This window comes from Canis lupus, chromosome 3, assembly GCF_003254725.2.
Source record: "Canis lupus dingo isolate Sandy chromosome 3, ASM325472v2, whole genome shotgun sequence".
NCBI classification, from domain to species: domain Eukaryota; kingdom Metazoa; phylum Chordata; class Mammalia; order Carnivora; family Canidae; genus Canis; species Canis lupus.
In genome coordinates, this window is record NC_064245.1 from 12,971,706 (window position 1) to 12,985,307 (window position 13,602).

The following is a 13,602-nucleotide window of genomic DNA, read 5'->3' on the forward strand; positions in this document are numbered from 1 at the left end:
TAAGCAGTCATCCCTCACAAATGACTACAAGATAAAATGTGAATCTCCCACAGTGCCTGACACAGACCTAGCAGGTATTTAAAACCAGCACCAATTGATTGGAGGATTTGTTTTATCCTCCTTATTCTATATTGGCACATTCAAGGCAAATATACTGTGTTACGTTCTGGAAAGAGAGCTGCTTCTTTTCCCCTCTCTGGAAGCATTGAAATCAGCTGCAATTGCCATGTGCAAGTCATCTTTGGAGATCCTACTATATGCAAACAGCTGAGATACCAAGATAAAAAACAAAGTCCCTGCCTTCAAGAAACTCCTAATCTAATATGGTACATAGACAAGTAAAACAAATTATAATTACGGTGAGCTACAAAATTTGCAGAGGCTGCTGCAAAATGAGAACGTGGAGGCTCTTCTTCAAAATACCAGTAAAAAAAAAGTACCTTTAGCAGTACAAAAAGTATAAGCTTTTTTCTTTCTTCTGCAGACTCTCTTGATTTGGCATACTAATTTTTAATGTGATGTTTAATATCATTCTAAGTAGAGAAAACTTAAAAATTTAAATTAGTATAAATTTTGTTAGCCATCTTTAGATCATGCAATACCAGCTCGAAACTCAAATATGAAAGCATTTGACTCATAGGCAGAATCACTGAAATTTCATGATTGTAGTATTTCATTTTTACCAGGACAGTGGAAACGTTACACAAAACTACTTCAACAGTTTTTATTTTGCTTCTTGATATGCATGCATTCTCCCAACACTTGCTTCCTGTAGCCTCCTGGTGAATGAGGAAGGATGAAAAGTAAAGGGACTGTGACTGCCCTATCTTTCCCTTTCTCGTGGGTTGTCATTTTCAGTCTATGTGTTTGGCTAGCATAGGGAAGTAATAAGACTAGGAAAGAATGATAGGGTTCCTTGCTCATTCTTAGAACATCACTGTTTTTTAGAACATAATTATCTTCTTTCTGTCTCCCAAGCTAGTTCTAGTTGGAATAGATACTATGTTCTCTTGGAGTTGTGAGCGCTGCTTCTTAGTAGTAGATGTAACATGCTTATCTTGTACTTGTTTTCTATCTTCCTGAAATCTCATGCACTGTGGATCTACTAGAATTCTGTGCTCTTGGGGCATTGCAGAACTTTTATGTGAATGGGGTGGTCATAAATAGCTGACACAATTTTTGCATGTGTCTCCTCTGTTCGGGGGCATGCTCCCTTGTCCCATTGGACTTGATTTGCAAAACATATATTCAAAGACGAAATTAAGAATTTCATGATGGCAACAGCAGAATATTAAGTAAAGCGTGGGGCCCTTCAAAGCAGAGCTCTATGCAATTGTACAGGTTGCATATCCGTGAAGCTGGTTCTGATGGCAACACTCTGAGTAATTCCATGATAGAGAAAATGCAAGGTTCCATGGGATCACATCACTAGGAGGGAAGAAGAAAAGGGGACTTTCTATAGGAGCTGACACTGGAGTTGAAGCTTCAAGGATGAGAAAGGTGAAAGCAAGTCAACAAAGAAGGAGAAGAGCATTATAGCAAGAGAAACAGCAGGTGCAAAGACACAGGCATTATAAAACACTGCATGTTTGGGGAACTACAGCCCTTTGATATGGTTGCAGTGCAGATGGGCATGGGATCACAAAGGAAGTTGACTCAGGCGTCCTAAAGGAATGTGAATGCCAAATGAGGGATTCAAACTATCCAGAGAGCTATGGAACATCATGGAAATGATATAAGCAGAAAAATGACATTAGAGGATTTGCATTCTCAAGGGGTCTCTCCGATAATGTGAGGATGATAGGCTTGAAAGAGGGAAGCTAGCAAGAAAAACCAATTTGAAGCCATTGCTGTGCTATAAGAGAGAAGCTAAGACTGTGGGGTTCTTTAATTTCGTCCTTTAAAAAATGTTAATTGAGAAAGCCAGACCCATATTAAGGAATGAGAGTTAAAATATCAACTAAAAAATTAATTAAAGCACAATGTCATTTACAATAATAACAATTGCTATAAAGTTGGGTTCTTTTTTTTTTTTAAGTTGGGTTCTTATATCAACTTCTAAGCCACTCTCTTCAAAGCACTGGACAAATGCCTTGACAAGGATGGACAAGAAAAAAAATTTCTAATTTGGTCTAAATTCTATCTTTTTCTTAAAGATTTTATTTATTCATTCATGAGAGACAGAGAGAGACAGAGAGAGAGAGAGAGAGAGAGAGAGAGAGAGAGAAAGGCAGAGACACAGGCAGAGGGAGAGGCAGGCTCCACACAGGGAGCCTGACGTGGGACTGGATCCTGGGTCTCCAGGATCATGCCCTGGGCTGAAGGCAGCACTAAACCACTGAGCCACCCGGGGTTGCCCTAAATTCTATTATTATTCAGGGATCCTTCTGTTGTCATAGCCAAGGGTTTACTGCTGAACAATTCTGTGCAAGTTTTAGGCTGTGCAAAAGCTATGAAAAACAACAACAACAACAACAACAACAGACCCCTGCCAGCCAAGAACTATTCTTCCAACATTGCTTGGTTGTTGTATAAATTCTACTTACATAACTTTGCAAGGAGTTGGGAAACTGAAGCAAATATTCAAACTCATTCTGACTTCCTCACTTTTGATTTGTCTGAACTGGAAGAGCTTTGATTTCCCCTTTCTATTTACTTTCCCTCTTTAATCCTTTCCATTAAATGTAATTCATCAGAGTAGTGCATTGCTACCTTTTTCCATGTAGCAGCCCACATAGAAAATGATGATATTAGGGGTGCTGGGGTAGCTCAGTCAGTTAAGTGCCTGCCTTGAGCTCAGATCACGATCCCAGGGTTCTGTGATGGAGGCCCCTTGCTTCTCCCTCTCCCTCTGCCTACTACTCCCCCTGCTTGTGCTCTCCCTCTATCAAATAAATAAATAAAATCTTTTTAAAAATGATGATACTGGTAGGCACTGTGGGGTTAATGGATAAGACCACTTGCAATTATAGCAACCGTTCTGAGGGTTCTGGCTGAGTCAGTCCCCACCCACCTGCTTTGAGGGCTGAAAGAGCTGTTACCTGAGTGCACCTGCAATCCATTTGAGCACAGCAGCCCATCCACAGTAAACTGTAATGAAGAGTATTTGGCTCTTCCAAGTAGCAATATTAACTAGTTCAGTGCTTTTTTAAACCTTAACATACTTACACAACATCTGGGGATCTCATTAAAAATGCATATTCCAAAAAAATAATACATAATCTGCTTCAAGTCTGAGATTTTCTATTTCCAACAACGTCCCAGACCAATGCCAGTGTGGTTCATCAACCATACTTTGTGTAATAAGGAACTGGGTTATTCAGTAATTCAACTTGCTCTAGAAAAATTATAGTTTTTTTTCTTTTTCTTTTCTTTTTTTAGAGTGTGTGAGTTGGGGTGGGGGGATGGTGGCAGAGAGGATCTCAAGCAGGCTCCATACCCATTACTCAGCATGGAACCTGACTCCTGGCTCAATCCCATGACCCCAAGGTGATGACCAGAGCCAAAATCAAGAGTCAGGCACTCAACTGACTGGGTCACCCAGGCATCCCAAAACTGAAATTTTTAAAAATCAATATAATTTTGAAAATTATATTGACTTTTAATAATAGTTACCACAATACCAGAGACAGTGTTAAACAAGCCTCTTTGAAGTTATAGGAAAAACTCAACATTCCTGTTTGACCATAGCTGTCTTGTTTCAGTTTTACATATCCAATATATTAGAAGCTTCAAATTGTTGTTCTTGGTGAGTAAAAACCATTTTAAAGTGATTATAACTGACAGTTCCTCTTAGAGGAAACACGTGCCCAGAGTATAGAGACTACTAAATTTGGTTTTCTTATAATCGAAGACCCTTGTGAATAGAGGTAAGAGCTGATTAATTAGCAAGACTCTTGTGCTTGATGGGACATACTCAAAGAAAAGCCAAAGTTATATTAAAAGTTACAATATCCTCCTGGTCCTTGACCAGAGAGATTATGCTATTCAGAGAATCACATGACCTTAAACAAAATATCCTTTTATTTCCCTCAGATTATAACTAAAACATTTTGCTCTTGAAATTGTGACTATTTCTTTCTAATTGTCAGGAATATAGACTTAAGAGACTATAGGTGTTATGTTCTGTTTCTAAATGAAAAAAATTTTTAAGGCAAATGTAAAAGTGACTTTCATATAAAGCTGAAAGTGGCATTTCAGAGAAACTCAGTGGCATTATAATTTCTTTGAAAGAGAAAGTGAGTCCCCAAGATTCAAAACATTTTGAAAATAAAAATTTAAGGTTTCTATTTTTATCTATACCAGTTTTTGAATAAGAGAAACCATGGAGAAGCTGACTGCAAATGAGACACACCTCTATTCAAATTAAAATTATGAAAATTTGGGGACATGTCTACAAAAATATTTACTTATATAAGATCCAAATGCTTTTCTTCAATCTCTTTGGAATGCTTACTAAACATTTGGCAACTTAGTCTATGAATCCTTGTAACATAGCATCCAAAGAGACCTTTGAATGTAAATTGATGAGTAAGAAGTGAATTTGACATTATTTAGAAATCCACTATCTTTAAAGTAATGTAAATGAAATAATTGTTTTCTGAATGAAAATGACTTTGGAAGGAAGGGTGGTTGCAGTAATAAGCTTGAAAAGCTGGGAAAGATGTCTAACTTTATAACCCAGGGAAGAAAAGAAGATATGTAGGAAGATAATGGTTCTGGAGGCCTAAAAAATTACTAGACATTTGAAGGAAATAAATTATGTCATGAACTGCAGAATTTGATGAACAATTTATGGAGGTCTCTCTTCCAAGCAGAGTTTAAAAAGGTGGGCAGGGATTCTCTATATGGAGTCAATAGTTGATTAATTTCATATCAATCCTTTCTTTGAAGATCGCACAGAGAAATCATGGAACAAAATGCTTTGACTATGGATGAGTAGTTTTATGGTCAATAAATTGTAGTACATGGTGTTTTACATTAGAGAAAAGGGCAATCAGATTTCATGCTTCAGAGTGTAAATTGATTACTCTCTTGGGATCAGAACATAAATCATTTTTGTCTTTCCTACTGCAATTTCATCCACTTGGTAAAAAGCACTTTTTTTTTCTTATCAGCATCAAATGATTTAGACTTAGATCATGATAGTTAACAATGACAGAGCCTGGTAGACTGATACCTTATTTTATGAATAAAATATGAATTTAACATGAGTTGTACCATCTACTTTAATTGTATAGGTTTCAGTTAGTGAAAGAAATAACAACATTCTGAAGTGATTACAGTTCAGGTAATCACACCTAGGTGGAGTTTGGATCCTGGAACCAGTCAGACAGCTAGAGTTCCAATAAGGAGGAAAAAAAAAAAGCTGACCTATAACTGTGTCAGGCACAAGGATAGGCACTTTGCATATACCAACCATCTCATATGAATGATTATCTGTAGGGAAGTTACAGTTATTTTTTGTCAGTTTCAAGGAGTTATTTTTTGTCAGAATAACTCATCTGAAACAGCTAAGCAGGACTTCTAGAAATGTTCCTTATTTAAATTCCACACACAATTAGAACAAAAATGAAGAATACTCTCACCTTAGTAGTATTGGGGATTTATCGTCAATGTTTCTCAATTTCCTCTTGGCTCAAATATAATTATTTCTTGAAGTTAAAATCTCTTGGAACATGTACATAGAGCTGAAAGTGAATTTATAATTTATTGTGATTATGTTCAAAGTTCTTATTAGTTACCCATATTCTACTCATCTTTCTGCCTAAGACACAAATGCCTTTTAGAAATCAAAGAAACTACTATTTTCCTTCTGTGCCCCAACAGAGGCATCCTCACAAAGATGACACTCAGAATATTCACCTACTTGTAGGAGTAGCAAGCACTCAAGAAATAATATTTCTTATTGTTTTTTCCCCTATACTTAGCAGCATGACTATCCTTCCACTAGTCAGGAAGTCTTTATTTGTTCTCTCTAGTGAACCTCTTTCAAGTCGGGCTATTTACCTGTTGAATAATAAATGCCTTATTATGATGTATGGGATTTGCAAACCCTAGGCACCTGCTATAGACCCTTCTGAGCTCTAGGAGTCAATAGGTCTAGAAGCTGTAATGGGTTACTGTTAAGCAAGAGGTCGGGATGCCTGGGTGGCTCAGCAGTGGAGCATCTGCCTTGGCCCAGGGCATGATCCTGGAGTTCTGGGATTGAGTCCCACATCGGGCTCCCTGCATGGAGCCTGCTTCTCCCTCTGCCAATGTCTCTGTCTCTTGTGAATAAATAAATAAAATCTTAAAAAAAAAATAGAGGTCAATTTTGCTTTTCATAGCTGTTTCACATACCTTTCTAGCTGATGCGGTAAACTGAGAATGAGGGTATTATTCTTATTCTTATTCTTTTATTCTTATTCTTATTTTAGAGAAGGGGAGGGAGAGAGCACGGGAGAGAAAAGAGGCATGGGTGAGAGAGGAGGGGCAGAGGGTAAGGGAGAGACTGAATCTTAAGTAGCTTCCATGCTCAACATGGAGGCCTATGGAGGGCTTGATCTCATGATTCTGAGATCATGACCTGAGCCAAAATCAAAAGTCAGCCACTTAACCGACTGAGCCACCCAGGTGCCCTGAGGGTCTCTATTTTCTGAAAACAAAACTCTATTGCTTAAATAACCAGGGCACTTTTAGAAACAATTAAGACTATGCTCAGTGATAGCTGAGTAATCTTGATGAAGTAGAAAGACCACAGGCTTAAACTCTACTAAGTCTGGGCTTGAAGGAAGTTTTATCACCTCCATGATCTTGAGCATGTTACGTGGCCAAATGTATTTCTACTTCCTCATCTGTAACACGGAGATAATGCCTCAGGGTGTTCACATGCCGTTTACACGGGATAACTATAGATAGGGCTTACCAAAGTCACTGGCTACCACCTAGGAGGTGCCTGATGAAGAGTAAGATTGTTATTCCTCTTTTCCACCTTTTCTGAATTAATCCCGATTAACTCTAGTAGGTACACAATTTGTACAGGAACTACTGCTTGGAGTCAGGGCTTTTGTCCTTTACTTTGATCCTACTGTAGGGTCAGGCTGTCACTGATGTGGCTGCCTTCAGGAAATGGTTGCTTTTATGGATTGCAGTCCTCTGCTGAGCAGTTACTACGTTCCCAACTTAGTCAGATGAGCTACCTTCCTCACCACACTGTGCAGCAAGATCTAGTGTCTGATTCTCCTAAGTACCTGGATTCTAACTCACATTCAACTCCCAAGCCAGGAGATATGATTTCCTTTTCTACATTGTAGATGGATATACTGTTTTTTTTTTTTGTTGTTGTTGTTGTTGTTGTTTAATCTCATTTATATTATGATAATTCTTATTAGCCATTCAATGTAAAACTCCCTACAATTGTTATATTATGGTAATGACACAACCCAGTGAAAAGATTCTTTTCTGGGACCTTAAAAAAGCTATTTAAAAAAAAAAGTTTTAAGACAAACATAAAAAAATCATTTCCAGACACAAGGAAAAATAAAAGGTGCTTCTTGAGAGGTTACCAACCTGCCTTCTTATTGGCTCTTACAGAGTTAGCAGTACTCCTCCCTGGTAGCTGTGTGACTTCAGGCAAGATAATTATCTTCATAGTACCACAAATTTCTCGTTTGTAAAATGGGATAATAAGAGTGTCTACAGGGAGCTAGTGAGGTTTGTCTGTTAAAACAATTGGGTGATTTTGTTTTGTTTTCCTGATGTAACATCCTTCTTGGTGAAATTCTTTCCTCTTCTGCTTCACAGAGCGTAGGTGTTGCCAATTGTATTAAATATTTACAACAGGATAAATATTAGGGGAGTGAATGGATGGCAAGTGCTATCTATCCTCTAGGGGACTTCGGAATTCCATAGCTATCAAAAATAATGATGAGAAAAAAAATCAGCCACCAATTATTAACTTTCATAGCTTTGTCTTGCTTCTATGACAGAAGGCATGCCATAGAAGAAAGAGTACCAGATTTGGATTAAAGATGGTAGTCCTAGAATTTGAACTTAAGCACTCAAACTCCAGATCCTATGCTGGAAAGTTTCCAAGCTCATTTAATTTCTCAAAATATGTTCACAATAAAAAAAAAAAAAAAGAATGTTAAGAGAAGACTCTCCCCCTGGGATAGAAACTGCCATGCAAGTCATCACATTAACCCTTATCACCAACATTCAACTCAGCTCCAGCTCCCAGGACCAACTTCCTCTCCCCCACAAAATGAGAGTAAAAAATAAGAATGAAGGAAGAAGAATACCAGATCCTGAAAAGAAAAAAGAAGATTTAAATGTCCTAAAGTAGAACAAAGAGCTTTTTGTTTAAAGTGGGATGTTCTGAAGGAGGTGAAGACCATTTGAAGATTTGAAAAATATCTGAATTAACCATTCTAATAGTAATTACTCATTCTACATTTACTGTTCTGTCTTCACTAACTTGTGATTTGGGGCAGCGACTATCAAAAACTTTAGTGGTGGGATCCCTGGGTGGCGCAGCGGTTTGGCGCCTGCCTTTGGCCCAGGGTGCGATCCTGGAGACCTGGGATCGAATCCCACGTCGGGCTCCCAGGTGCATGGAGCCTGCTTCTCCCTCTGCCTATGTCTCTGCCTCTCTCTCTCTCTCTCTGTGACTATCATAAATAAATAAAAAATAAAAAAATATATATTAAAAAAAAACTTTAGTGGTATAATTGCCTATTTTCCAAATGAAATGTTGCACCATAAGACAAGCAAACCAGTATTTTTTTATACAAACTTATGCATTGACATTCATAGTATTTACTTACTAAACCAATAATGAGAATATACATTAGCATTTTGGTGGTTTGCAGTATGTTTAAAATTTTGGCATAGATCATATTTTAATGTGTTTGTTAGGTTTTAATTACAGTTTTAAAAATAACTGTTTAAACAGATTTTAAACACTCCTAACAAGTGCTTGCTGGGCCCCAGAAGAACCTCTGAGGAAGTGTCACAATTTGCAAACCACTGATGGGGGAAATGCAGGCATCCAGCCACTCGCTCACCCGGGTCCCAATACATAATGAGATGCTGTTCTCCCGTTCCTGAGTGCATTTATGCCAGTCCACGCTCCTGGCAAAGAAGCAGGCATCAGGCTCCATTGATTTTAGACACACAGAGAGTCACTTATCCATATGCTCAGGGTGTTTGACGCTGTGTTCCTGCCCAGTCACATATTAGTCACTTTCCGTTAGTGACTATGAATATAAAGGAGGCATTTTCTGAAATATGGATCTTGTTTCAACAATTAGGGATAGAGAAACCAATAACCATTCTTTTCTTCATTTAGCATGTATCCAAGTAAAATAGCTTCAGTCTGTGGCATCTACACACGCGAATGAAACATTCTGCCCCTTAAACAAGGTCCCAAGGCCCCAATTCTAAATGAGAAAAGCAGATAGGATGGGAACCCTGTCTTCCTTCCTCTTCTTTCTTGCTTTTATTGAGGGTCACTGGACCCAATTTATAGAATCATAAGAGTTTTAGGATCAGAAGGAAACTCAGAAATCATGCAGAGTGATGTCTTGCCTCTACAAAATTTCCCCAAATTGCATTTCTGATGGCTTCTGATTGAACATTATAGTGCAAGTTGCTTATGAATTCTTCCTTCCACCTTTGGGAGGTAGGAATTTATAGCAAATGCTCCCTTACATTGCATATGCCACAAACTTACATTTGCATAGTCACTAATTGAGGACATTCAGGTAGTTTCCAAGTGTTTTTCACAACAACATTGCAGTAAGTATCTTTGTAAGTATATCCATAATTCTGGGTTTATTTCATTAGTAAAGACTCCCATGAGTGGAATTGCTGAGTCAAAATATATCTGTACATTCTTTTTTAAAAAAAAAATTTATTTATTTATTTGAGAAAGAGAGAGAGAGAGAGAGAGAGCAAATCAAAGGAGGAGCCAAGGGAGAGATTCTCAAGCAGGAAACCCACCCTCTGGCTTCACACAGAGCCTGAGATGCTGGGTGCGATCCCACTACCCCAAGATCATGCCCTGAGCAGAAACCAAGAGTAGGTCTCTCAACAGACTAAGCCACCCAGGCGCCCCTGTACAATCTTTCTTTTAGTAAATAATGCTAGATTATTTTGCAAACGATTGTGGTAATTCATATTCCATCAACAGTGTATGACAATCCCTATTTTCCCTCTGGATTGTATCAAGCTTCTATTTTTAAAATTTTTTTTTTTTATTGGATTGTATCAAGCTTCTAAATTGTTGTCTACCCACTGGCTGGAAAAATGATGTCGTCGTTTTATTTTGCATGCCGTGATCACCACTGAGGCCAAACATCTTTTCAAATGTTAATCGGTTGTCTGTGTTTGGTCTTGTGTGATTTTTTTGTTGTTATTGTTCAATTGTTTGCCTGTTTGTCTGTGGATGGTTTATATTATCACTTTGAAAGAGCTCGTAGTTGGCGAAGGGTTGACCCTTCTACTGTTAGTCATAAACCTTAGTTTCTAACTATGTTGCCTTACCTTCTCTGAATAAATTCACTTCTCAAATTCTCTTAAGTTGTGCTGCTTGCTTGGGAATGAGTATCGCACACTACAGAGGGTCTGCGGAGTAGGAGGCCTGGTTCCTCAAAGTAGGGTCCCCTGGTTGACAGAACCAGCGGCGCCTGGGGCTGGTTAGACTGCAGGTTCTCAAGCCCCACTTCAGGCCCATTAAATCAGAATCTTCAGTTTTCTGAGACACCCAGGTAAGCTGCGTGCACATTAAAATTTGAGAAAGGCATGAAGGGACTTTCACTCTTGATTCTGGCTTTGTTATTTATACTAAGATTACCACCGCTTTTCAGGTCACGGTAACCGAGGCCTTTACTTTGCTTTCAAATAAACCATTGTTAAACTGTTTTCCATCTATGTATTTATTAATGAACATTTTGTACCTAAATAAAGGATTTTATCCTTATTCCCAATGAACTTCATCATATTAATTTCAACCCATAATTTCAATTTATTATATTTTCTTTGAATACTGAATCTGCATTTTAATGGAGAGGCTTTCATTTTGAGGGAAATTAGTCTAAAACTTTGACTAAAGAGATGTGGTAAGACCCCAGATAAGTCCCTCTATAGTCACTTTCTTTTGTCTTATGGAAATGTTAAATCCAGTTAAGATGAATTTTACAACAAGCCTTAAGGGAAAAGAGAAGGAAGGAGATACCATAATATACATTTAGCTGAAGATAATTATACATGTGGTGGTACTTGAATGACTTTGTTCCTTTTTTCAAAACAATCACCTGTTGACTCCTCTTTACCAGCTGCTTCTAGGCATCAAGTTCTAGAAGAAACTTGAGAGTTGTGCTGTTGCCTCAGAGCAGCAATGCCTGGGAACTATGACTTTGGCCCCTAGAATGACTATGTTTCTAAACACAGAGTAGACATTTGAGAACCAAAGACAATTCCTCTTTGAAAGGAATACTTGACTTCCAGTCTGGACAGAATAGTGTAGACTTGTTTCTTCTTGTTATCCCCACATAGTAAAACTATAAGCCCTGGAAATCACTCAAGAGACAGCCAAGGGATATCCTGAAAGGTTGATATGAAGAACGCAGACTGGCTTGGGAGAACCAGCACAGTGGCAAGGTGTCTTGCAGGCCCTACCCAACAGAGGAAGATGACCAAGACTTGGCATTTCCTAGACACCAACTTAGCAATAGAAAGTAGCCCTGGTCAGCTCATTTAACTCCTTTGACTGAAGGAGAGTCCCCCTGAAAACATCCTTCTGAAACTAGCCCAACAGCATCAACAGCATGAATAGAGCTAGAGAACTGTTTAAACAATAAACTGGCCAAGAGGTGCTCTCTTTACCTGCCAGACTGGAGCTCATCTGCCCCCAAAAAACCAAGGCTAGTGGGAGGAACTGCAAGAGAGACCCCACCATAACAAGTGGCCCAACCAGAAAACCTCTTTGACTCTGCCCAGAAACTCCATGGCAGCTGGAGGGTACCTGTAGGGAGATCCTGCCACAAGAGCCTGAATAAGAAAGCAGCTCTCCACACCTAACCCTCTTCTTCTGCACTGGAAGACATTGGGACAATTATCAATATCAGGAATGAGACAGAGGATATCAGGGGATCCCTGGGTGGCTCAGCAGTTTAACGCCTGCCTTAGGACCAGGGCGTGATCCTGGAGTCCCGGTATTGAATCCTGCATCAGGCTCCCTGCATAGAGCCTGCTTCTCCCTCTGCCTGTGCCTCTGCCTCTCTCTCTCTCTCTATGGGTCTCTCATGAATAAATAAAGTCTTAAAAAAAAAAAAGCAAAAAAACCCACTCACATTGGCTTTAAAAGAAAAAAAAAGAAAAAGAAACAGAGGATATCACTACAAATCCTACAATTATTAAAAGGATAATGAAATACAGTGAGCAACATTATGATCATAAATTTGACAACTTAGGAGAAATTAATCTCTTAAAAAACCACAAACCATCAAAATACAACCAAGATGGAAGAGAGGATCCAAATAGTCTTATAATAATTTTAAAAATTGAATTCATAACATGATAGTTTATGAAAAAGAAATATCTAGGCTCAGATGGTTTTACTGGAGAATTCTAGTGAATGCTTAAAAAAGAATTACCACTAATTTTACACAATTTTTTTTTCTGAAAACAGAAGAAAGAACAGTTTCCAAATCATTTCATCAGGCTACTATTACTCTAATACCAAATCTAAAGACAGTACAAGCAAAGAAACTACAGACCAATATCTCTCATGACTTTATTTATTTATTTTTTGCTCTTTTTTTAATCTCTCATGACTTTAGACAAAACAACAAGAAAAAACAAAAATGAAACTCCCCACAAAATCCTAGCAAATCAAATCTAAAGATTATTTAAAAGAATTATATACCATGACCAAGTGGTTTTATCCTGGGTATGCAAGGCTGGTTCATTATTCTGATATCAATCAAAATAATCCATCATATTAACAAGGTTGATAAAAATCAAGAAAAATCATATAGCCATATCATTTGACACATAAAAAGCATTTGACAAAACCCAACATTCACTCATGGTAAAACCTTTCACTAAGTTAAGGTACTACCTCACCTTGATAAGCAGCAGTTGTAAAAGTCTTACATTGTAGTTAATGTTGAAGGACTGAATGCTTTTTCCCTAAGATCAGAAACAGGGCAAGGATGTTCACTCTTGCTACTCTTATCCAACATAGTATTGGAACTTCCAGCCACTGCTATAAGTTGAGAAAAAGAAAGAAAAACATATAAGTTAGAAATAAAGGAAATCGTTTTTGCCTGCAGATGACATGGTTATCTACGTCAAAAATCCAAAGAAATCCACCAAAGAACCTACCTAGAACTAATAAATGAGTTCAGTAAGGTCACAGCCTACATGGTCAACACACAAAAATCAATCTCATTTTTATGTACTAACGACAGCACATGAAACTGGAATTAAAGATACAGTACCATTATAAGAACTCCAAAAATAAAATATTTAAGTGTACACTAAGCAAAATATGTATAGGATCTATATGATGAAAATTACAAAATACTGTGAAAGAAATTTTTTAAAACACCTAAA

General features: G+C 37.9%; 1 long non-coding RNA gene across 5 annotated transcripts in view; it reads right to left on the bottom strand.

Annotated features, from left to right (window-relative positions):
• LOC112653121 (uncharacterized) overlaps nucleotides 1-13,248 on the bottom strand; it is a 72,192-nt gene extending 58,944 nt beyond the window's left edge. For 4 of the 5 annotated variants that reach the window (XR_003131939.3, XR_003131937.3, XR_003131940.3 and 1 more), the window contains exons 1-3: nucleotides 13,111-13,248; nucleotides 10,528-10,756; nucleotides 5,589-5,690 (exon numbers count right to left, since the gene is read on the bottom strand). This is a non-coding gene — a long non-coding RNA (uncharacterized LOC112653121). Of the gene's footprint in view, nucleotides 1-5,588; nucleotides 5,691-5,869; nucleotides 5,968-10,527; nucleotides 10,757-13,110 lie in introns of those variants that run through there. The other variant, XR_007409700.1, reaches the window with a different exon arrangement.
• Nucleotides 13,249-13,602: the final 354 nt, after the last annotated feature.